Source organism: Myodes glareolus, chromosome 12, assembly GCF_982192425.1.
Source record: "Myodes glareolus chromosome 12, mMyoGla1.1, whole genome shotgun sequence".
NCBI lineage: Eukaryota > Metazoa > Chordata > Mammalia > Rodentia > Cricetidae > Myodes > Myodes glareolus.
Window position 1 is genome coordinate 81,165,771 of NC_142037.1, and position 26,583 is coordinate 81,192,353.

At 39.9% G+C, this 26,583-nt stretch overlaps 1 long non-coding RNA gene across 1 annotated transcript; it reads right to left on the reverse strand.

Annotated features, from left to right (window-relative positions):
- Positions 1-1,416: 1,416 nt before the first annotated feature.
- LOC146892149 (uncharacterized) lies at positions 1,417-24,874 on the reverse strand. The gene is made up of 2 exons (XR_015004651.2): positions 24,683-24,874; positions 1,417-1,728 (listed from the first exon to the last, which is right to left on the reverse strand). It is a non-coding gene; the product is annotated as an uncharacterized LOC146892149 (long non-coding RNA).
- Positions 24,875-26,583: the final 1,709 nt, after the last annotated feature.

Here is a 26,583-nt window from a genome sequence, read left to right on the forward strand (position 1 = left end):
AAATACTTCCAAATGAAGTGACAGTGAAAGTCAAGGTAAAGTTTACAGTGTCCGTACGAAGGAGGTGCAAATACTGAGGAATAAATCAGTATGTGAAGAGTGTCAAAAAATTCATCGTGAAGTAGCAGAAACACCAGGAGGCAGGAAAGAGGGCCAGCAGGTAGGCAGGATGACTCTGTGGGAGCGAACCAACGAAACCAAAAGTATGTACAAAAATGTCAGGATGAAAGCCATAACTTTTTATGTTAATTTTAAGAATAATAATAATAGTGATTATGATAGCAATAAAAAGAAAAGCATTGAGACCGATACAGTATTGAAACAATAATGAGAATGACAGAAAAGTGATGATTGTCAGGTCACAGGCTTTCAAGGTCATGGTAAAAAAACAAAGGTCAGATTTCATTGTATTCAAAACAGATATGTAAAATAGTAACATAGTCTTTCTGTATTTTGTTTTGATTGGGTGGTACATAGAAGACACCAAGCAGCATGTGGGGTGAGGAGTTTACTGAGAAGCACACAGCTCATCATGATACCCATACAACAGGATCTTGACAGCTGGACCCTGGATGTAGCTCAGTAGTAGAGTATGTGCTTACCATATACAAGAGCACGGATTTGAGCCGCCGAGCCATCAAAAGAAAACAGAAAAAAGAAAGATCTGGCAGATCAGTGTTGATTCGGGGTAGAGAAGGCTGCCACGGGGTTAAGCAGAAATGAGAACTTGAAACAGGGAGGGTGAAGAAACTTTTCTGGGTTGGATATAGAAAGTAAGATTTTGTACAGCAGTCAAGGTAAATGCTGGGTGTGGTGTTTGGGCAAAAGCTTGTATTAGGGACCGAAAGGAGCATCACTGGTACAGAGTAGAAAAGAAAGGACATCAAAAGTCTTCTTGAAGTTGGTGAGATTTGTGTGCCTGTATAGGAAAGTGCCAGCTGGTAGTTTGAAGGGGGAATAGCAAAGGTGTTCCTTGTATTCAGTTGGAACTGTAGAAATGTGGAAAACATTTGTTGCCATCGGATCCCAAGAGTATACCTGGAGACACAGGGACTGCTGGGAATGAGTTCTTGGGCTCTCGAAGCTAGAGAAAGGAAGAAGAGGATGTGATGGAGAAAGGTCAGTCAATGAGGTAAGAAAGACAATGGGAGAGAGTCCCTCTTAGAAAGAATCCAAATACTCAGAATATTCCAAGTGTGAAGGTGAGGTGAACTCCAATAATTACAATATTGATTTAAGGTATACTTTCTGGGGATTGTTCATATTCTGACTCTAAGACTTGCTTTGCCATAAACAGAAGAAATTATGAATTGAAACATTTTCATTTCGTAGTTCTTGAGTTTCTGAATCTGTATGAGAAGTTCTCTCTTTACCAATGCTATACAAATATGTGCCAACCAATGCTACACAAATATGTACAGTTTTTTCTCATACTTTGGTTTATTTTATTTTCATACCCCAATGTTAAATCTTCACAGCTGTTTCCTGAGGTCTGGTGTTGTCTCTTTTAGAAGGTGAGCCTGTTATACTGCTCCCAGGAAGAGTCTCTTCTTCACAGAATTAAAATGTGCAGCAATAGCATGAGCTACTGTACAGGTGGCCAGAAGGTCGGTGTCAACAGTGAGTACAACCCAGAGCTCTCTTCAACAGAAACACCAGTGGGAAAGGTCAGGCACTGGTCAGATTTGTTGTAAAAACAGAGGCTCTCAGGAATCCAAGACTGTTTCCCTAAGGAACAAAGATGTGGTATTTGTTAATTCGTAGTCCACACCAACCAACATTATAAACCATCACTAATGTGGAAAATAATAAGGAAAGAATGTGGCTAATCATCTCTCTCTCTCTCTCTCTCTCTCTCTCTCTCTCTCTCTCTCTCTCTCTCTCTCTCTCTGTCTCTGTCTCTCTCTCACTCACATACACACAGACATCAATTCACAACTAAGTTGCTGCATTAATTGATTAATTGCAGGGTCCAGTGTTCTTGTTATATGATTCTCCTGCTTCCCCAAGCATGAAAGTTCCTGTGTGTTCATCAGCCATTTCTGAGTTGAACTGAATTCCTGATGTAAGCACACTTCAAGGATGGGATAGCCAAGGAGATTCAAGGAGACTTTCCAGAAGAAGGTTGAAATAAAAAATTAAATATAAATAAAAATGAAAGTAAAATTATTTTTCTATCTCATAATATATTATTGTAAGGACAACGTAAGAAGAAAAATTCTCTATAGCAGCCAGACAGGTGTCTCAGGGATGGTTGTGCCTGATGATCTACTACTTCAAACCATATTTAGTAAGAATCATTTTGTTCACTGGTAGAATTTCTGAAAAACAGTATTGTGCCTTTCATTCCTATATCTCCAGACTTACTCTTCATCCTACCACTGCTTGCCTGCAGAAGCCCCTCCTACCACCCCACCTCCATCCCTGGGGACTCTACCTCTTGGTGGGTCTTCCCCCCCTCCCAGTTCTTTCCCATTGCCCCTCTCAGCCTTCCTTCCTAGCCCATTTTCATTCCTTTGTGTCACATGACAACCCACAGAACACCCTATACCATGACCCTACAGCCACTACACTTGCCTAGGACCCACAGTGGGTAACAGAGATGAGAGAATGGAGCAGTCACGAAACAAAAACAAGACAAGATATCACCAAGAAACATCTCAGACATCACAATTCCAGATTCCTAGATCCCAGGGCAAAAACACAAATATGAGCAGCCTTCTCCAGAAGTTAGCAACCCTCTTACAATAGGCCGTGATAATTGTAATTTAGCAGAAGCACAAGACAAGGACTTCAGAATAGCAATTATGAGTATTTTCTTCAAGAGTGTGAATGAGAACATGAATAAATGCCTTAATGAAGACTAAGAGTAGAAGGAAATAAAGGGAAAATGTCATGGAAACTCCTTCAGTCAATAGCCTCTTAGATTAAAAAAATTCAAGACATAAGAGTGGAAATCAAATTACTAAAGAAAACCCAAACTGAATAAAACTGTAAATAAAACACGGGTTGTCATACAAAAGCAGCAGAGGTAAATCTCACCTACAGATTATAAAATGGGAAAGAGAGATTAAGGGCTTGAAGGCAAGGCAGAAGAAGTGGATATTTCAGTCTAAGAAAATATTAAACCTGTCAAATAGGTCTTTCACTTCCTTGGTTAGAGTTACCCCAAGATATTTTATGCTATTTGTGGCTATCGTGAAAGGTGAAGTTTCTCTGATTTCCCTCTTTGCTCCTTTATTCTTTGTGTATAGGAGGGCAACTGAATTTTTGGAGTTGATCTTGTATCCTGCCACATTACTAAAGGTGTCTATCAGCTGTAGGAGTTCTTTGGTAGAGTTTTTGGGATCACTTATGTACACTATCATATCATCTGCAAATAAAGAGAGTTTAACTTCATACTTTTCAATTCGAATCCCCTTGATCTCCTTATGTTGTCTTATTGCTATTGCTAGAACTTCAAGCACTATATTGAAGAGGTATGGAGAGAGTGGACATCCTTGACATGTTCCTGATTTTAGTGGAATGGCTTTGAGTTTCTTGCCATTCAATTTAATGTTAGCTGTCGGCTTGCTGTAAATAGCTTTTATTATATTCAGGTATGATCCTTTTATCCCCAATCTCTCCAACACCTTTATCATAAAGGGGTGTTGAATTTTGTCAAACGCTTTTTCAGCATCCAATGAAATGATCATATGGTTTTTTCTTTCAGTTTATTTATATAATGGATTACATCGATAGATTTGTGTATGTTGAACCAGCCCTGCATCTCTGGGATGAAGCCTACTTGATCATAATGGATAATTTTTCTAATGTGTTCTTGGATTCGGTTTGCCAGTATTTTGTTGAGAATTTTTGCAAGGGTAACTGTAGAACTTTAAGTCTTTGAAGAAAGAAATTGAGGAGGATACCAGAAAATGGAAAGATCTCCCTTGCTCTTGGATTGGGAGGATCAACATAGTAAAAATGGCAATTCTACCAAAAGCAATCTATAGATTCAATGCAATCCCCATCAAAATCCCATCAAAATTCTTCACAGACCTTGAGAGAACAATAATCAAGTTTATATGGAAAAACAAAAAACCCAGGATAGCCAAAACAATCTTATACAATAAAGGAACTTCTGGAGGCATTACCATCCCTGACCTCAAACTCTATTACAGAGCTACAGTATTGAAAACAGTTTGGTATTGGCATAAGAACAGAGAAGCCGACCTATGGAATCGAATAGAAGACCCGGAAATTAACCCACAAACCTATGAACACCTGATTTTCAACAAGGGAGCTAAAAGTAAACAATGGAAGAAGGAAAGCATCTTTAACAAATGGTGCTGGCATAACTGAATGTCAACCTGTAGAAGAATGAAAGTAGATCCATATCTATCACCATGCACAAAACTCAAGTCCAGATGGATTAAAGACATCAACATTAATCTGACCACATTAACCTGATAGAAGAGAGAGTGGGAAGTAGTCTACAAGACATGGACACAGGAGACCACTTCCTAGGTAGAACTCCAGTAGCACAGACAATAGGAGAATCAATGAATCAATGAATAAATAGGACCTCCTGAAACTGAGACGCTTCTGTAAAGCAAAGGACACTGTCAGTAAGACAAAAAGGCTACCTTCTGACTGGGAGAAGATCTTCACCAACCCCTCATCAGACAAAGGTCTGATCTCCAAAATATACAAAGAACTCAAGAAACTAGACACTAAAACTCTAATTAACCCAATTAAAAAATGGGGTACTGAACTGAACAGAGAATTCTCAACAGAAGAACTTCGAATGGTCAAAAGACACTTAAGGTCATGCTCAGCCTCCTTAGCTATCAGGGAAATGCAAATCAAAAGAACTTTGAGATACCATCTTACACCTGTCAGAATAGCTTAACTCAAAAGAGATAAAACCCAGGTCACTGGGACACAGAATATTTTTATCAAAATCTTAGAAGAAAATTTCCCTAACCTAAAAAAGGAGGTGCCTATCAATGTGCAAGAAGTATACAGAACCAAGGAGACTAGACCAGAAAGGAAATTCTCTACAACACAGAATAATAAAAACACAAAATGTACAGAACAAACTAAGAATGTTAAAACGTGCAAGGAAGAAGATCAACTCACTTATTAAGGGAGGCCTATTAGAATAACACCCGACATTTCAATAGAGACTCTCAAAACCAGAAAGGTCTGGATAGATGTTGTACAAACTCTGAGAGCCCACAGGTGCAAGCCTAGACTCTGTATTCAGTCAAATTCTCAATTACAATCAATGAAGAAAAAAAAACTTTCCATGTGAAAAACCAAATTCTAGCAATTTCTTTCTACCAACCCAGCTCTATAGAAGGCACTAAAAGAAAAACTTCAACCTGATGAAATTAACTACACCCAAAAAACCCCACAGGAATAAATGATCTCAGACTAGAAATCAAAGTGGGTGGTGGACCCACACCATAACAACAAAATAATAGGAATCAATAAACACTCCCTGGTACAAAGACACAGACTAACAAATTGCATTAGAAAACAGAATCTGTCTTTCTCCTGCCTCCAAGAAACACACTTCATCAACAAAGGCAGACTCTACCTTGGATCAAAGGGATAGAGAAGTTATTCCAAGCAAAGAGATTCAAGATGCAACCAGGTGTAGATATTTTAATACTTAACAAAATAGGCTTCAAAGCAAAACTAATCAGAAGGGATAGGGAAGATGATACATACTCATCAAAGCAAAAGTCCACCAAGATAATGTAATTCTAAACATTTATAAGCCAAACACAAAGGGACCAAAGTCCATAAAAGAAAAACTACTACAGCTAAAAGTGACACATTGACCCTTATACAGTGTTGGGGTGACTTTAATACCCCATTCTCACCAGTAGAGAGGTCATCCAGACAGAAACTAAGTAGAGAAATGCTGAATCTAAACCTTCCACAGAACATCCCACCTTCTCAGCAGCTCATGGAACTTCCCCCCAAATGACCACATACTAGGATACAAAACAAGTTTCAATAATTATTAAAAGCAATAAAATAACACCGATGCATTTTTCTTACTACTTTTGAGCAAAGCTAGACATCAACAATAACATCAATAGCAGAACATATACAAATTTGTGGAAATTGAACAACTCACTACTGAATGAAAAATTAGTTATGACAGAGATAAAGAAAGACAAAGGAAACCCCACAGGGCCTCATCTCTACACAGAGAACTACAGGCAACTCAAGAATGAGGAGAGTGGGAGAAATAGTCTTCTCTATAGAAGAACGCAGTAGTTGTTTATTCAATACTAAATGGTCAGGTCTGAAACCACAAATAGAAGTAACATGATACAGACTGAGCAGGTTATATTTAAATATATATATACATATATGATGGCTGAGTGATGCACTGATCTGTGTGTTTAGCAGTAAGTGGTTTCATTTTAATGCTATATTTCTTTAACAGAAAAATAGTAGCAGATTTTCCACTAGGTCTGTGACATATTAGATTTATGTTCCTGAATACTTCAGCAGTGCCTAGTATGGGTTTTCATCCCATGGAGTGATTGTTTTGATTCTTGTTTGGGGATGGGGTTGCTTGTTTTTTTTTCTCTTGTTTCTGTTTGTTTTATTAAATAGAGGGGAAAGGGAGTAAAAAGTTAGGTGTGTGTATGGAGGTAAGCAGGATCTTAAAAGAATTAGGGGAAAATCGGTGTCTTATTTGGTGTGGAAGGTCCTTCCATCTGTGTGTTGCTTTTATTGGTTAATGAATATAGCTGTTTTGGCCAGTGGCTTAGCAGAATAGAGCTACATAGAAAAACTAAACTGAATGCTTGAAAAAAGAAGGCAGAGTCAATGAGAAGCCAAGGAGACACCAAGAAAACAGACACCAGATGAAACCTTACTGGTAGGTCACAACAACGTGACAATACACAGATTAATAGAAATGGATTAATTTAAGATATAAGAGCTACCTAGTAATACACTTAAGCTATTGGCCAAACAGTATCACAAATAATATAGTTTCTGTATGATTATTTCAGGTCTAGGCAACTGGGAACAAATGAGCAGCCTCTGCCTACAGATTGGCGCCCAACATGGGGCAGCCTCTGCCTACACTTAGTTAGGATTTCTACTCTCTGACTGGTAGTGAGCATGTCAGAGGAGCTGCAGTCAGCAATGAAGCTTATGGAGTATAGCTCACTCGATATCACAGCTGTCATAGTTGTACCCTGGAAAGGCAGAGACTTGGGGGAATTGTGTTCAGAATGTCCCTTGTTTCTGTTATGCCGTCTCCTGCCTGCTGCTATAGTGTTCCTACTGTATTTGGCACAGTGTGGCTACTGTGCGAAAAAGTTACACTGTATCTAGCATAGTGTTTTTCATGGGAAAATCCCACTCCTCTTTGGGCAGTTTACTTGCAGATCATAATGAAGATGATTTTTATGGAGCTATGGTGCTTAGAGATGAGAGATTTGCCTAGGATGGAAAATGAAAACAGGGAATTTTCATGAATTTAAGACCCATGAATTCTGCCTGTAGAAAAATAAGCTGATGATGGAATACAGCAATTCTGTCCCTACACCCAAGGTTAGGTCTGAGCTCCTTGGTCATGTAGCTTACAGAATTAATTACAGGTTTTGGTGTGCACTTTGAAAAAACAAAGTCGTATAAGGGAAATTGTATGACCCTATTGTGTGTAAAGAAAAGAGAAAAATAGATGGTTAGCTAGACCACTTGAGTAAGGGTTTGAAGAGGAGAAATAGGATGGGAATTCACGACACTGAACTGCAAACAACTGTCTGCCAGTACAAAGGAATTGGCTGAAATATACTTGGCTTGCTTAGAATCTTATTAAAAATAAAGAAAGAATCATTGCTTTGGATTGAAGATATGAAGGTGGGGAAATTAATACAAAGGAAAATGTTTAATTACTTTTGGGTTTCTAAGTAAAACGTAACTTGTAATCATAATGTGATTTCTTCCTGTGTAAAGATTTTAATTTGTTTTAAGAAAATATGTAACTTGTCGTTGTGAGGTGATTTCCTTCTTGGGTAGGGATTTTTATATTAGGTTGTATAAAAGGTATAAGAGAAAAATAAATACAGAAGAGAAGAAGAATTAGGTTTTGCTCCTCCAGATAATTCTCTTTTGTGTTTGTAGTCAGTGACTCCACATCTCTCTCCAGTTTCTCTGACCTGGAGCTGGACTCTGGCAACTGATGAAACACCATGACCAAAAAGCAAGTTGGGGAGGAAAAGATTTATTTGGCTTGCACTTCGAAATTGCTGTTCATTACTGAAGGAAGACAGGACAGGAATTCAAACAGGATAAGGACCTAGAGGCAGGAGCTGATGCAGAGGCATGGAGGGGAGCTGCTTACAGGCTTGCTTCCCCTGGCTTGCTCAGCCTGCTCTCTTACAGAAGCCAGGATGACCAGCTCAGGGATGGCATCACTGCCCCATTGATCATGACTTGAGAAAATGCCTTGCAGCTTAATTTCATGGAGGCATTTCCTCAACGGAGGCTCCCTCTTCTCTGATGACACCAGCTTGTGTGAAGTTGACACAAAACCAGCCATTATTATAGTGATGATGCAATCCTTGTCACAGTCATCTCACCAGATCTTCTTACTTTTCCATTACATGGTAGCCATGCTGCACCTTTCCCATGCTTTCTTTCTGCATGCCTTTTCCTGGTCTGTGCTGTGAGCTGTGATGGAATCCTGGTTTTACTAAGAGCTATGTGACCTAGGAGATAACAAAACTCAACTCTCCCAACCATCGCTTCCACATCTGAAAAGTAGGGATGGTAATGACACTCGCTGCAAAGTTCCATGTCACAGCAAGGCACACACATAGCCATGCCGGAGATTATAGCCATGTTTGTCAAGTTGGTAAGGGACAAGTCATTAGGTTGACTGTAAAAAAAACCTTGGGGATAAGCGACGATGGCAGAAGACTGAAGAACACAGAGAAACGGCATGAGGCAGAGCTTATGATCCATAATATGAGAAAATATGGTTTTGTGGAATTGTTGTTTCAGAGGTACGCTTATACTCTGCAGCTACAGGCGAGGAATTTATAACAGGGAGAAATAGATCAGAAAACTTGAGAGAGCACCAGTTTAAATGGCATTCTCATCATGAACCCAATCCAGTTTATCTAAATTAGCAGTGAATTCCCCCACCCCACCCCCAACACCCCTTGCACTTCTTCCTTGGGTCACATCACATGCTATAGTAGAACCCTTTTTACAACTATTTCCTTTGTGCGGCAAGTTCAGACCTCTATGTATCCAGGGCACATCCTGTCCATCTCTGAAGACTTTGCAGGCCTCTCAGCATATTTGTTTGCCTCTTGCAGATACTTAACACCAATTTTACTATTAGATTCTAAATTTTACTCTTATTTCATTCTGGAAACGCTGTCTGATGTAGCTTTTCCTGGGGAGACACAAAACACATGTCTACTCACAGGTACAGACACCACTTATGCCAACTTGCTGAAGCAATGAGTTTGACTGGAATTACTTACAGGGAACCTGGTGCACACTGTAGTGTGCCTGGAGTCAGCCATCAGTTTGGAAAGTGTCTTTTCCATGTGACTCGGTTGGCTTAAGCCCCTTCCAGGAAGCTCAGCTGGTTTCTTAGAGTGTTCTTTGCACTCTATTTCTGTTTCTCTAGACTCAGGGACTCATAGCTTTCATTGCTTACTGTGGCTAGGGAGGACCTTAGTGAGTCTGCTCAGTTTCAGGGACTTCCTGAAGCTATTCTGATTTGTGTAACTTCCTGTTTAAGGAGCTTCCCTGCAGGATGGAATGTTTCACAACAGGAGATCATAAATTAACAAGGGAATCCTGAAAAAATCTAGAGGCAAATATTCAGGAAATTAATTGAATAGGAGAAAAATAAGTATTTCTGTCAATTAAGAAATTCTATCCATTTTGATATGACTGAAGCATTTCCCTTCAAACTATACAGGGTAGCATTTTCTGTAGTGCTTCACAGGTAAGTTTAGGACCATATAAACTCTGCAAAGGTGTGAAACTCATTTGTGTATCCACCATTTTTTGTAAGGACATAGACTTTCTATTTACTATTACTATTACTATTATTATTATTATTATTATTATTATTACTCAGGTTTCCTGTATAATTGTTCCTTTCAAATTTTACTTTATTATTCATAGATTTTATATAGTGTATTTCTTATTCTTTATCTCCCTACTCCTCCCACATTCTCTTTCTCCTTATCCACCCACCTTCATGTTCCTTCTCTTTCTTTAAAAGAAAAAAGAAATTTATTTAAAAAAAAAAAACACTAGCAAACACGAAGTCTGATTAGTTTTGACTATCTACTCTTGGGCATGGAGTCTACCCTGGAATGTGGTTGTTATAGCTATGGCCACCCCACTGAAGAAAACGATTTCAATGTAGTATGAGGCTTGATAATAAAATCCTGGAGTCAGATATCAGAGTAAAAGCTGAAAAGCCAGAGAAGCCGAGAAGTCACTTGTTCTTACGTCTACAAAATCCTCAGACTTAATGGAGTATCCTGACTGCAAAGACAGCACAGATACTGACACACACACACACACACACACACACACACACACACGAAAAAAATCATAAGTGTAAGCTTATGATAACACTCTTACTATAAAATAATTTCCCAACCTTGTTCATCCCCCAACTTAGCCTTCACCCTCTTTCCTATGATCTTAAACCATAGGATCTTAAACCATGTTACTTGAATTAACAATGTAAATTCCGGCTCCCCACCAAAAGTGCACCCTCTGCTGGGTACTTCAGGAGAGAGAGAGAGAGAGAGAGAGAGAGAGAGAGAGAGAGAGAGAGAGAGAGAGAGAGAGCGCGCCCTGGGACTCTTTAGACCATTAGGAAATCATTTAGCCCCTGATCTCTTGTGGTCTGCTCCCTTTAGAAAGCTTCTGCCATGCTCTCTACTGCAATAAATCAGCTGTCTGCTCAGCACCTAACAGTTCCAGGAAAATGTGATCGCCATGCGCATTTCTATGGGCTGGCCATAGAAACTCCATGGGTGTGGGGTTTGCCTCCCTGAGTTCAGTTTGTCTTTGGTTTTGTGAGCATGGGATGAGACCAGGAAAGACTCTAGTTAGGTCTTTTTTGGGATCTGCTGCCCACTGGGTTCCCTGAGGGTCAGAGCATAGGAAGTAATAAAGACACAGGTGCATCCAGTGTCTGCTTGGGATTTCGTGCCTACAGTTTTGTTTATGGTTCTGCCTTCTGAGTCTCTACCCAAGCGAACTTCCCTGGATAATCAGGGTAGACTTTGTAACAGCCAAGGCCACATAAACACTGCAGCTATCTTAAACAGCTACAGCCCTTTATCCTGAGGCTCGTTTATACTAATGTCCACCCTTAAAGTGGACCCTGCTTCCCGGAGAAGAGGTACCAAAGCCCCAGAGAATGCGACCAACAGTCTAAAAATCAAGTAACGATTTGATTTCCGGCCAGCCAAGGAGTGCAGAGACGAATTACCCTCTGATTTTTGGAGGACAAAGTGTGTCACCTCTTCACGGAAATGCCCCGACTCCATTTCAGTGGCTCTCCAGAGCTGCCCTTTCTGGCCTCCAGGCTAATCAGCTTTAAGAAAAGTGGTCTAGGATGAAGACTAATTCAAGACTGAATTTCCCCTACAGCAATTACATGAAGCAAAAGACGCATACTTTTGGCAGGTAAAAGGAATAGATCCCTGGGTGTTTTATTCCCCTCCAATCTAAAAGCCTGAAACATTAATCTCTTCCAATGCCACTCCCGTTTGCCTTAATTGAGCACTTATCTTACTGGCAAACAGTTTAGTGGTGAGATCAAATCACTAAGGGTGACTCTGGAGAGGAGCATCTTCGGACAGTAGTGATCTTCGCGGCCATTAGCCACTTAAAGCTCCCTTTCTATTTTGGGTTCCATTTTCATCTCCCCTCGTTCCATCAGGCTTTGACCTGCTGTTGCTGCTGCTGCTGCTGCTGCTGCTGCTGCTGCTGCTGCTGCTGCTGCTGTAGCAGCCTCGGGAACAACCAAGCTTGGCTGCCTGCTGTCTTCCCCAATGCCTGTCACAGCTCTGCTGTTTGTGGATGGGCTGTCCGTCGTCCCCCCCCTTCCTCCCCCCCCCCCCCCGCAAGGCTCTGGTGAGGTGGATAGAGCAGGTGGTGTCCGCTTGCAATGGACTCCCCTTGACCGGAAGGCGGCTCAAAAGGTAGCATTTATTGGCCTCCGATAAACCCACTTTGTCATGCATCCAGGGAAGAGAGTTTCAAAACCCGACCCCATTCACAGCCTACTGCAGAGAAAGCACTGGCTTTCTCCTCCCTGTCCCATGACCATCCCTGCCAGCAACACACACACTTCTGCTTTTGGCTGATTAGGCTTAGACTTCGAACCTAGAATGAGGGGGGAGGGGCGTGTACATTAATAATGGAGAATTTTTTTTGCAGACACTGCTTTCAATCATTCCCCAGCCTTTGGCACTTGAAGGGAAACTAGCCCACTCAAGCCTGTGGCATCTGGCTAGCCTTGGCCTCCTCCCCATTCCCTCTGCCTTGTTGAAAACCATTAGATTCCATCCCTAAAGCTAGCCACCAAGGTCTATTCCCTTACTTGGCCCCTTCCTCCTCCTGAGGCTGACCACTAAGGTCCAGCTATCAAAGTATTGAAGTGCAGCAATCAAAAGCCCCCTTTGGCTCACCTAATTAACATATCCAGTTAAAGCTGAACACCTCATCCTAACACAGGGTTTCCCTTGTAGCTTTGTAAACCGCCATTTTCCTGAGTGCCACAGCTGGCTGCCCTCTATCCAGAGGCGGTCCTTATCTCACTGGGAAAATACACTTCCCTTTCATCCCCTATCTCCTTTACCAACACATTCTAGTCCATTCTAACACAGACCTCCCCTTCTCCTCTTAAAAATTTGCACCTGCAAGGTCGTTTGCTGCTGTTTTCTGTGAGTCAGAAAGCAGCCTCTTTAGCTTTCCTTCACCACTTAATAAAGGACCTCGCGGTGAAAACAGGTGTTTGGGTGTGGATTGCGTTCGGGGTCCAGGAAGGAGCCCCCACTGTGAGAGGGATCTCCTTCAGCACTCCCATCCAAAAGAGATCTCTTCTTTGCAGAAGGCCACTGGCCACTGCCTCGTGCTTGGCATCTGGAGGTAAGCCTGCTTGGTCAGGCAGAGCTAGGTGTGTCATTTGTTGCCCAGTTTTTGTGATGGGAAAGTGCAGAACTTTTGAAGTTCTGGCTGGAGTCGTCTGTGAGGCTGGACCACCTCAACTAACCACTTGGCAGTCGTCCTAAGCAGTGTGTAGTCTGAAGCTGATCTTTAGATGGTGTTTATCAGCTTACTGTCATCACCACAATCCAGATGGATTCATCATTGCAGGGCCCCATCTAATGTGCAAAACAATCCCACACCAGTTAGGATTTAAATGGGTATTTATTTTGGGGGGTAAAACTTACAAAACACCAACCGTCAGGAAAGGAGTCACAACCAAGCGCCAAAACCAAGAGGGCGAGCTGAGGCTTGCTGTTCTTTTTTAAAGAGAAATAGACCACGCCCCAGTGGGCTGGTATTTCAGTGGCTATTGGCTGAAGGAGCAGAAGGTGATTCCACAGCACCCATCATCTTCTCGGAGACCTCAAAGGTCACTGTTAGGAACGGTTATAGTTCACTGCAGAAAATCTGAACATTTTAAATGTCATAAGCAGCTGATCTCCCAGAGGTTAAAGGATCACAATTTGTTAAATACATCCAGTGTACACAAATTTACTTCCTAGTTACCTGCTTCAAATCCAAACCTCAAAACATGTAGAGGAAGTTAAATGAAGCTTATTTCTAGAATTAGTTAGTACTCTATATGACCACTACTTTCAAGACAGAAAATTTATATAGACATAATAATAGAGATTTTGAGATAATAATTAATCTTCAAAACAGTTTAAAGAGTCAAATGAAAGCCAGAGGAGGATGAGATTAGTGGTAATAGAACAGTCCCTTAGCTTTTGTTTTCTTCCGTCCCGTACCAGGTGGCTCTTCTGATATTAAAACAGAAATTTTGGATTTTTCTTTAATCACCATGAGTGGGTTTGAGAAGGAGAGAAACACCCTCTAACTCCAAAACCAGTTTAAAATTTTAGTTAAATTGGGACCACAAAGGGACCATTTGCTTTTCATGTCTGTAGAGAGCAGCAGAAACAAGCATTTGGGAATAGTTATGAAATTCTAACTTGTTACAAGTGTGCTATACCATTAGAACAACATACTCTTGTTCTTGGCACATTTTCTCTTGATGATTTGCCCCAGGTCTTCAGATGTCCCACAGGTCCAGGGACCTCCTGATTCCTTAATTGGATGTTTTGGAAAGACAGAAACAAGCCCTGCCACCACCCTAACTTTAGGAAATTACTTTCTTGACAGGTTATATGTTTGTTAAGACAAAATGCTTTTGGCAACAAAAATTATTATCTTTTAATGTAAAAAATGAAAATGTAAAACTAGAGATAGCTTAGTATGTGTGGATAAATATACCTACATTTCCCTTTCTTTTTATATATAAATTCAATGTTTAAGTATATTTATTTTTAGATCACAAGAGACATTTACTTTGAATTTCAATCTGCCTTTCAAGTAACCCTGTAGAAGGCTTTTAAAAATAATAATCTGTAAATATGATATGTGATTTCTCTAGTGTGCAAACATACCAATTAAGAGCTGTATCTGAGTTTTGTCCCTGAGTGATGGTATTAAACATGTGCACTGTTCCGCCCTTGTTCACCGTTACCCCAGAATTTAGAAACCAACTAACTTATAGAGAGCCATCTATCTCTGCTGGGATTTAGAGCACGGGCAACCATGTTCTGCTCAAATATTTTATCTCATCTCTCAATCAGTCTAACTCTTAAATATTTAGAAAACAAGATAGAATTGAAGTAACCCTTTAACTTTACTTAAAATATTTTAAATCTCTTAATTAGGCTTTTAACACCAAACAATGAAAATATCCTTTTTATTTAAGAAGAAAACTCAAAATCTGATGGTCTAAGATATTGTGGCTCTTATGCCAATCAACAATCTAGCATTCTAACAAGGAATGAAAATATATGGATTAAAAAAACATTTTTCATTTTATACCAGGAAGGCAAGTGTGCCTTTGGTAAATTACCATTAAAAGCATTGTTATTTTTTATTTTATTTTTTATATTTGATCAAACAAAAGGTATTTCCTAGTCTTTACAAGCTCAGGGGGTCTCGTCTGTTTAGATATAATCCTTATTTATCTTTTCTTCTCCTATGGAAACAAAAGCAAAACCTCTTACCAAATGTAGCACATACCCAGTTTCCATTCTGAGGTCAGCACTTCTTTTAAAAAGACAGGCTGATGAGATTCAGAATTTTTTCTGTTATTCAAGGTTTCTCTACAGCTGTCATTCTTTTTTCATTAGCATTTTTAAAATTTAAACTTAATAAAGCACTGTGTAATCAATATCTGAAGATCTTTATTACCCCCTTCTACTTATTTTTTTTCTTGATTATTGAGCTCTACATTTTTCTCTGCTCCCTTCTCTTCCTCTTCCCTCCCCTTCAACCATCGCCAAGGTAATTACACAGAAAAGGGGAGGTGATGTGGGATTCCCCTTTGTATGCTGTGAAAATATTTTATTGCCATTGGTTAATAAAGAAGCTGCTTTGGGCCTATAGCAGGGCAGAATATAGCCAGACTGGAAGAAATAGACAGAGAGAGTAGGCGGAGTCAGGGAGATGCCATGTAGTTGCTGGAGGAGAAAGACGTCCATACACAGGTCCTGATAAACCATGAGTCTCACGGTAAAATCCAAAATAATCAAAATGGGTTAATTACATTAAGATGTAAGAGCCAGTTAGAAATACACTTAGGCTATTGGCTGAACAGTATTACAATTAATATAGTTTCTGTGTGATTATTTTGGGCCTGGGCAGCTGGGAAAGGAATGAGCAGCCTCTGTCTACAAAAAGTAGTTGTTAAAATCCCCCCCCACCCAAAAAGGGAGGTCAGTTGTTTTAGTGCAGAATTCTAACAGCACTTGAAAGAAGAGCTAGTACCAATATTCCTCAAATTACTCAACAAAATAGAAACAGAGAGAACTTTGCTAAATTCTTTTTAAGAGGCCACAGTCACCCTGATACACCGATATCACAAAGATTCAACCAAGAAGCACAAACCAATTTCCCTCATGAACACTGATGTTAAAATGTCCAATAAAATATGTGCAATCCAAATCCAAGAAAACATCACAAAGATCATTCACAGTGATCAAGTAGACTTCATCTCAGAGATGTACGGATAGTGCAACATAAGAAAATCTGTCCATGTAATCTACCATATAAATAAACTGAAAGAAAAAAACCACATGATCATATCATTAGATGTTAAAAAAAAACCATGACAAAATCTAATATCCCTTCATGATAAAAGTCTTGGAGAGATCAGGGATACCAGGGATATACATAAACATAATAAAGGCAATCTACAATAAGTCAATAGATGAAACTTAAATAATTTTATTAATTTAATAATTTAGTACCATTCTCGAGAACCAACTAGGTGAAAAAGAATTGACATTTTCCCTGATATGATCCAATTACCACATTTCCCCCAGCCTTGAATGGGCAAATGACTGAACACAGAGCTGCTCAGACTAGATTGGTCTGGGGATTGATCTCTGGCTCCAGTGTAATTACTACCAAGAGACACCTGCTAACAAAATTGAGCTTGATTTTCTTAGTCACCTCTTATTATGACTAATTCTATTCCTGGCAGTGTGCTGAATCAATCCTAAGCCTCCTCTGGTGCTAACCTTCAGTGACCTGCTTCTCTGAACTTCTTCACCACTCACCTGGTTAAAAGGAAAATATATAAATATAAACAGTTTTGCAATAACCAAAGATCACAGCTGTTGAGAGGGAAGTATGGCTTTATTTTAAGGTTCTTGCAGCCTTCAGAATGTGTGTGTATGTGTGGTGTGTGTGTGTGTGTGTGTGTGTGTGTATAGACATGCAAATATAAATATAAATTTGTAATATACAAACTTTGTATGTGCATATATAAAATACAAATTTAAGGACTGTATATCAAAGACTATGAACTATGAATATGCAAGAATCAGATTGCTTGATTTTCAAAATCTTAATTAATTTTACTAACGTATCCTATTAGTTCATAAAATAAAGAAAGTAATTATTTTGTCATCGAAAATGATCAATTCTGTAGGCTTTGTTTGTTTGTTTGTTTGTTTGTTTTCAAGACAGGGTTTCTCTTTAAGCCTGTCCTAGAACTAGCTCTTGTAGAGCAGATTGGCCTCAAATTCACAGAGACCCACCTGCTTCTGCCTCCTAAGTGCTGGGATTAAAGGTGTGTGCTACCACCACCCAGGTCCAATTCTGTAGTTTTAACAAGACCTTCTATTAATCTTTTCAAGATGCTTAATAGAAACATCTCTATAAATACTCTCATTTTGTTATCTAATTTTGTCAAAATTGAGAAATGACCTTGGGATGAGTTAACTTAAAGTATAGGTGGTGGAACTTTTCCGGAATTCACACCGTTCATCTGGTGCTTAGAGTGGAGCCCCTCAAGAGCAAGTGAAAATCCTTCAGGGCAGCAGACACTGGAAACAAAGCAGGCAAAGTGACTGGAAGTTCACTGGCCATCCTGAGATATCCCAAGACACTCTGCCAGAGCAATGGCAGTCCCTTCAGATATGTGCACCATCAAAGTCGGGCATGCTCATGGAGATGTCAACTTGTGAGGCCTCTTTAAACATCTCCATCCACAGCTCGGTAGCTGCAGGAAAACATTGGTAGTCAAGGGCTATTGAAGCTTCTTCTGAGAGTTTACAGGCAAGAAAATGAGTCACTTAACTGTAGGATTGGTTAAAAATTACCAGCAGTCCATGTTTGAATTCTTACTTGATGCCTCTTATGACCAAGTCAGGTCACCAATACCTTTAAGTTTTGGAAGTCTGGGATGCAGCTCATTTGGTAGAATAATTGTCTAGCATGCACAGGGCACCAGGTACCATGAAAACTGAGCATTGTGGTTCACACATAAATCCCATCACTTAGGATGGCAAGAGAATCAAAAGTGCAAGACATTCGAGATCACCCTTGGCCTCATAGTGAGTTGGAGGCTAGGGTGGGACACATAAGACCTTGTCTCAAAAAAAAAAAAAAAAAAAGCAGAAAACAAAAATAAAAAAAAAAAAACCCAAATCCAAAAAACCTTCTACTTTAGAATAGAATTGATACCAATCTCTCCATTCTACTTTTAACTCTCTACTCCTGGTTCTGTCACAGTCAACGTGAACAGCAGGGGAACACATTTGTCTTGGGGCAAACATTTCCTGTTATATACTTGTATTTATTTTTATTAATTTATGCCCCTGACTTTATAATTTACTGTCCTCTACTTTAGGTGGTTACTCTTTTATTATTTTTTATTTAAAACATTGATTTATTTTACTTTATGTGTTTGAATGTTTCGCCTGCAGACGTGAATGTGTACCACCTGTCTGCCTATTGTATTTCCGAAACTGGGTTGTAGATGGTTGTAGATGGGTTATGGATGGTTTCAGGAATTGAACCTGGGTCCTCTCCAAAAGCAATAGGTGCTCCTAGATTCACCATTTATTTATTTTTGACAGGGTGTTTGCTACTTAGTTCAGGTTAGCCTGAAATTTATGATTCTTCTGCCTCAGCCTGATTTCAAATATTACATGCATTTGCCACCATGCCTGAATTCTAACATGTCCATTTATTTAACTTTCTTTAAGAGACAGCCCTCAGAATCAGTCTTTCTGATGCTTTCTGCCATTTAGCATATCTTGTGGTGGTTTGAAAGAAAATGGTCCCCAAAGGAAGTGGCAATATTAAGAGGTGTGACCTTGTTGGGGTAGGTGTGGTCTCATTGAAGGAAGTATGTCACTGTAGAGGCAGGCCTTGAGGTCCCAAATATGATCAAGCCATGCCCAATGAGATAGACCACTTCCTGTTGCCTACACAAGATGTAGGACTCTCAGAGTTCCCTCTCCAGTGCCATGTCTGCCTGCATACCACCATGTCCTGCCATGATGATAATGGACTGAACCTCTGAACGGTAAGCCGGTTCCAGTTAAATGTTTTCCTTTATAAGAGTTGTCATGGTCATGGTGTCTCTGCACAACAATAGTAACTCTAACTAAGACATGTGTCTTGTAAAAATATGTATACATGCTATTGGATTTTGTTCAACTTCAGTCCTGACCAATTACAGTTGAATAACCCATTTCATCATCAAGTGACTCCCATTTAAGCAAGCACACAGGTGTGGGTATAGCAGGGTCAGATACAGCATCCTCTTCTGTTCTCCCCTCATGGTGCTCCCTCTACATTTTCTTGACTGCCTTTAAGCTGATCAATATTAAGATATCATACATTTCTGCATTTTTAGAAATTTATAATCTATTTTTATCCTTTACCTTTTATTTGGAAATTGAGATGCAGATTAATTCAACCAAGTCTAATGCTATTTGATATTTTATTCTCATCTTAACACAAAAATCTCTTCTAAAATTTAACTATTTACCATTTTCATCTCTTACCATTTTGTCAAAATCATAATTATATAATTCTTAAATACCAAAAGCACTGCCTTTTAATTTTGACAGCTGAATTCATCTGGAGTTACCCACGTATTTCCCACTTCCTCTGCTTTGTAATCTCTTCTTACAATGCAGCTCATCCATCTGGAATCATTTTCTTCTACATAAAGTACAAGGTCTACAATGGCCCCTAACGCTACTTTAATCTAGCTTAAAATTTATTTCATCTGAGCCATACACAATAGATGTAGAATTCTAACTTGAAAGTTATTTTTTGATGTATATTGAAGACAACATTCCACAAACTGTCCCTTCTCCCTCCCTCCCTCCTTTCTTCCCTTTTCCACAGTGCTAGACATGGAAGCCAGGGCTTCACACACACGACTCAAGTGCCCCACCACTGAGCTACACTTCTATCCTTCTGTGTCTATTTATGTCCAGAATTCAGTGATCCAGGTAGTGATAGTTTCTGTGAGGATGATCTGTCTTTGTTCTCCGCCTGTTTTTAATGTATTCCCTGTCTTTAATTTTGTGGAGCTTCCCTGTAATTTGGGTAAGTGTGTGCCTCTCTTCATACATCTTTTCTGGGAGTCATTGACATTTTGGCACCTGTACACTTGTGGTGCTGATTACCTCTGGGAATGTCCTCTCTCTAAATGAGATTGTGTTTCAGATCTTTGCTCCTCTACCTCTGGGGTGAGGAAGACATATGCGCTATATTCAAGTTCTGCACTACATAATTTTATATAACCTCTGTCCTTGTATTTCTCTGTAGGTTTGGCCTGGATCTTTCTGCTTGTCACCTCACCCATCAGTCCTGCTTCCCACATCTAACCTGTTATTGAACAGTGCTCACATGCATATCCCCTGACACTCAACTTTTTCTCCTGGAATTCTGGATCGCTGGGTGTTAAATCTTCGCACTTCTGTAACTGCTTTCTCTGATACATAAGTCCTGGCTTGGGCTCTTTGTGTTATATTCTGCTCTAGACAGGATATTCCAGTTCACTTCCAGCTCAGGCACTCTCTTTGTTCATGTGCCAGATTTGCTCTTAAAGTCATTGTTAAGAGAATATTCATTTCTTTCCCATTGCTTGCTTTTCAGTGGTGCAGCCCTGAGTCTTCACAGTCCTTTACACCTGCAGAGGGTCAGGCAGAAGCACCGAGTCTCCAGCCTTTGCGCCTGCAGGTAGCCAAGGTGCAGCATTTACTTCTCACTCATCCTACACAGTCCATCTCTGCGCCATGATGACCACCAGCAACAGAGTCAAGGCACCAAACTCTCAGAACAGAAGAGATTTCCATCCTCCCTTAGCTTATGCATAATCATTCACATATGATCACTTAAATCATTCATATATGATTTACTTAATATGCTTTTAAAATGTTTCTCATCTTCTCAGTCCTCTTCAGCCGCTAATGTACAGCAGAACACTCTGGGAATTATATCCCTCTTCCCACATGAGGTTAACAAATGTGGATGTACGTGAAGATAAATATAACTATATGATAATTCTGAGGAAAAAAATTTAAGGTTGAAATCAGTAATCTGATATTCTAGCTAGAATCAATCCTTCCATCCCGACTTCCCTCTGGCCTACTCCTTCCCTAAAGAAACACAGAGGCATGTGGCTATCTTTATTTCTGTTACTGTTTTCCTTTGGGGTCTTTTAAAGAAGCCCTCTAAGATGTATGCTATCTCTTGAAACTGTCTCCATTTTGTTGTTGCTTTCCTTTTTTTTCTTACAGTCTTTCTCATGGTGTTGTCCTCAATTGTTTGTTTTTTTTTCTCTCTCTCTCTAAACTTCCAGGGAGGAATCCCAGCTGTAGAACTAATGACGTCTTGATTGACTGTTCGTTCTTCGGGGCCTCCAATCTACTTGTCATTCTGAGTTTTATGGTCTCTCTGAAAGTAATCTTCTCTGTGTTCCAACTGTTTCTTTTTCATTTATGTAATATTGTATGGACACCACTGAGACTATAAACTAGATTTCAGGAGCTCTTCCCTCCTGAAGCTGCTCGGTGAGTGACCTGGAGCATCACGAGTTCCTCCCCCTCACAGTTCAGATACATGTCCTTTATCACTGTTTTCAAACATAGGATTTTCCCCACACAACATTCTTTGTTTTTTATCTTTTCAAGTGATCATTTGCATATATTATGTACAATTCAAATAAATTGTCTTGGACAGGCAGGGGGTATGTACGTAATATACATGCATAAACTGCTCCTTACATAATAAATTAATATATTCAAATATTTTATCCCTGTGAAAGGATAATAACTCTATGTGTGTATTAGCTAACTGCCTGGATACCTATGTATACACATCTGTATCAATCCTTTTTCTTTGTCCAGATAGGATTTCATCTACCTGCGAAAGTTGTAAAAGAGTGCCCAGAAGAGAAGGAGGAGTTCTGTCAATGCGGCGTCCTGCATTAGTAGGAGCACTTGATCTGTCTCCAAGATTTCAGGGTTATGGGAGTCAGTTCTCTCTCAACACTCCTAAAGCTGACTCAGGACACACTGAGCAAACTGATAGCACTCACTCTACTGCCTGACAAAGAAGAGTATCATTCTTCCCTGTTCCTCTCTCTCAAAGTACTTCCCCTCTGTGTCTCAAGGGGAAACACAACAGAACTGCTTCCATATGCATTGCGGCTCAAGAGATAGAGCTTGTTATGACCTGACTGCCAAAACATAGAGGTCACATTCCATTCTTCACTCCCTGAAGGAAAAGCAAGTACAGGAACAAAGACAAGACAAGTCAGTGACGTCATTCTTCTAAGAAGTTCTTTGGGCCTGGTAAGCTTTTGTTGGTGTTGTTTGTTTGTTTAGTTACTTGGACAAATCAAAGCAATGAGCACATAGCTATGTGTGCTGATTATGACATAGGCTTGATGTCATCAGCCTTTCTTGGGTGGTCAAGAATATGAGTTTTGTTTTCTGATGTGTGTACTTACATTATTATAAAATGTGTCTTGGTCATATCAGTGGAAATTTTGAAAGCTTCAGAACCCAGGAAGAAAGTCAAGTTTTAATATTAAGTCCATGACATCACTATTAAGACCTTCAGGAAATAATGACATCATTGAGAAAAGAGAATATACAACATTGCCAATAGTTGCCTTCATAGTTCATAAATATTTCATTAAAACTCCTGAGGATATCACTTTTTGGTATTTTCTGGTGAGGTTAACGAAGAACTATGTCTAGGGGACTATTTGTGTAGGTGTATGGAATGTGCACACACAAGACCAAGGGACAACAGCTACCATAATTTTAATACATGGACCACTCAACTTCCTCCTGTTCCTGAGACTGAACAGGAAAGGGGAAAGCTGGAGGGAAAAAGATGCTAATCAGTTGTGACAGGCCATCCCACAGATTTTCCAGGTGCTAGGCGACTGTGACAGACCATCCCAGACAGGTTTACCAGATGGCCTAGTTACAGTTTCTATTGCTGCAACAAAATACTATGATGATAAAACAAGCTGGGGAGGAAAGGGTTTATTCAGCTCACACTTCCACATTGCTGTTCACCACTAAAGGACATCATAACAAGAACTCAAATAGGAAAGTATCTTGGAGGCAGGCACTGATGCAGAGGCCATAGAGGGATGCTGCTTACTGGCTTGTTCCCTGTGGCTTGCTCATCCTGCTTTCTTACAGAACCGAGGTCCCCTGCCCAGGGGTGGCTACCCACTGTGGGATGGACCCTTCCTTATTCATCAATAATTGAGAAAATGCCTTCCAGCTGGATCTCATGGAGGCATTTCCCCAATTGAGACTCCTTCCTTCTCTGATGACTCCAGCTTGTGCCAACTTGGCACACAAAACAACCAGTATTACTGACTCCTTGTCAACTTGACAAAACACCTCACTATTAAGCCACAACCCCCATTTCTTATTCATCCCCAAGATTGCACATTAAAATCATAAATAATTTTAAAAGTCCCACAGTGTTTACAAATTCAAACACATTTAAAATTTCAGTCTCTTCAAAATAGTCTGCTTTAAAGATCAAGTCTTTTATCTGTGGATTCCTTTAAAAGTCAAAATTAAATTAAATACCTTTCCAAGAGAGAAGAACCAGGGCACCATCACAACACGAACCAAGAAAAACCAAACTCTAGAGGTATAAAATTCATGTCTGACTTTCTGGAATTCACTCAGGATCTTCTGGACTCCTCCAAAGAGCTTGGGGCACTTCTCCAGCTTTTTCAGTGCACACAGCTTTTCCTCCCGTCTCAGGCTGACTCTACCTGACTGCTGCTACTTCACCAGTAGCTTCTTGCAGGCTCTCTTCATGGTGCCAACCCTCGGCATTTCTGTACAACCTCTTCAGTCCTGGGTCTTCAACTGCTACTGAGGCTGCATCCTCTCCAACGGTTTCTGTCCTCTCGTGGTCCCAAGCCCTAGCTGCTCTCCAGGACCCCTTCATGCCTTCAAAACCAGCACCACCTGTGTAACTCTTACATATTACCAAGTTCTGCTGCCAACACGAGGTACAACCTTGGTTTCCTCTGTGCTTTCAGGAAACTTCCCAGAAGATTTCCCCTCAGTGATACTAATCTCTTCTTAATCACTGCTAATTTCTTAGCTCCAGCTAAACAGCATCAATTGTCCCAGGACTAGAAAAATTTCTCTTTTGTAGTTCTGGTATCTTGCTAATCACTGTTGATTCTTCAGCCCTAGCTAACCAGAACCACAGACATTTAAATCAAAATATCAAAGGCCCCTGATAGAACCTTTGATCTTCTATCTGAAACTATACAAGCCAAGCCTCCATCTTCTGCACTGCTCTCAACGGTCTTATCTTCCAAGCGCCTACAAAATGCCCCACTGGGCTCTTAACACTCAATGGCTTTTCTAGCCCAAAGTTCCAAAGTCCTTCCACAATTCTCCCCAAAACATGACCAGGTCTGTCATAGCAATACTCCCACTACACTGGTACCAAATTATCTTAGTTTGGATTTCTATTGCTTTGATGAAAGACCATGACCAAAAAGCAAGTTGGGAAGCAAAGGATTTATTTGGCTTATACTTACATATTGAAGTTTACTACTGAAGGAAGTCAGGACAGGAACTCAAAGAGGGCGGGATCCTGAAAGCAGTAGCTGATGCAGAGACCATGGAGGATGCTGCTTACTGGTTCTTTCTTGCTCAGCCTGCCTTCTTATAGAACCCAGGAACACTAGCCTGGGATGGCATCACCCACCATGGGTTGGACTCTCCCCCATTGATCACTACATGGGAAAATACTTTACAGCTAGATCTCATGGAGGCATTTCCTCAACTGAGAATCCTTCCTCTCTGATGACTCTAGCTTGTGTCAAGTTGACACGCAAACCCAGGTAAGAAATGTCAGTCAACTGTGACAGGTCATCCAGATTTACTAGGTACTAGTCAACTATGACAGACCATCCCACACAGATTTACCAAGAAGGTTGGGCAATTCAAATTATTCCAAGTAACAAAATGCTGGACTTGGCTTCTTGCATCTATTTATTTTTTAGTGTTTATTCACTTGGTTTTATGTGTATGTGTGTGTGCCTGAGTATATGTAAGTGTATCATGTAGGCACACTAGCCAGCAGGGATCAGAAGAGGTATGGGATCCCTGGAACTGGAGTTACAGACTGTTGTGGAAAAATAGTTTAATATTTATTTATTAGATAAATATTTATTTATGCTGAACATTTGTTTAATGATGCAAAGATGTGTTGCATTTTTTATGATGCATTTTTTAGCACGTGAAGTTGTGTTAATTTGCCTACCTAAAACACCTGATTGGTCCAATAAAGAGCTGAATGGCCAACAGCTAGGTGGGAGAAAGTATAGGTGGGGCTGGCAGACAGAGAGAATAAATAGTAGGAGAAATTTGAGAAGAGAAGATTAAGAAATAAGGAAAGAAAGAGAGGAGGCCATCAGGGGCCAGGTACCCAACTACACAGCAAGCCATGGATTAAAAAGGACAGAAATATGTATAGAATAAAGAAAGTTCTAAAAAAATGAAAAGTTTTAACTTTAAAATAGTAAAACAATGTACAACAAAAACTGTTTTCAAGTTTATAATTTTCAAGAATTATATTAAAAATATTCAGTTCATTTGTATTTAGTGAATTCAGGGAAAACACTTCAAAGTTTTATACCTAGCTTACTTTCTATTATATCTAACGAAAACTATAACTCTCTTTAGTTTGTAACTCCATCAAAGAGGAGGTAGGCAAAGTAACATAGCTTCACAGAGTTAAACAAATGCAACATAAAAGAACACAACATCTTTACACCATTAGACGTAAGGATATAATATTACCTAACAATAGAGGCATCTGACTGTCTGGACAGTCACTCAAAGTTCCTCTGCAATATTGGGGCATTTATTTTTGGTCCACAGGCCTAGAATACCTGACAGATGTTTCAGTGAAGCAGGAAATTTGGAGGACTACCCCACCATGAATCGACAGAGTTTGCCAGTTGCTTTCCTCTGTGTCCTGCAGAATGTCTGGTAGACTCTTCTGTGAAACATGAATCTCAAAGGACTGTCCTGCCTTGTCTTGCCAAAATTCAACAGTTTTTTCACTCTGTCCTGTTTCTCTTGTCTGGACAACATGCCATTTTTGTTGTATATTGTTTTACTATGTTAAAGTTCAAACCTTTCATTTTTATTTAGCACAAAAGGGGAAAATGTTATGGAATATTGGTTTAAGATGTGTTACATTTGTTTATGCTGTGGAGTATTTGTCTAATGGTGTAAAGATGTTGTGTTCTTTTATGTTGCATTCATTTCACTCTGTGAAGCTATGTTACGTTGCCTACCTAAAACACCTGATTAGTTTAATAAAGAGCTGAATGACCAATAGCCAGGCAGGGGAGGCTTAGGTGGGATTGGCAGGCAGTGAGAATAAAAAGGAGGAGAAATCAAGGGAAGAGTAGAGCAAGGAGTAAAG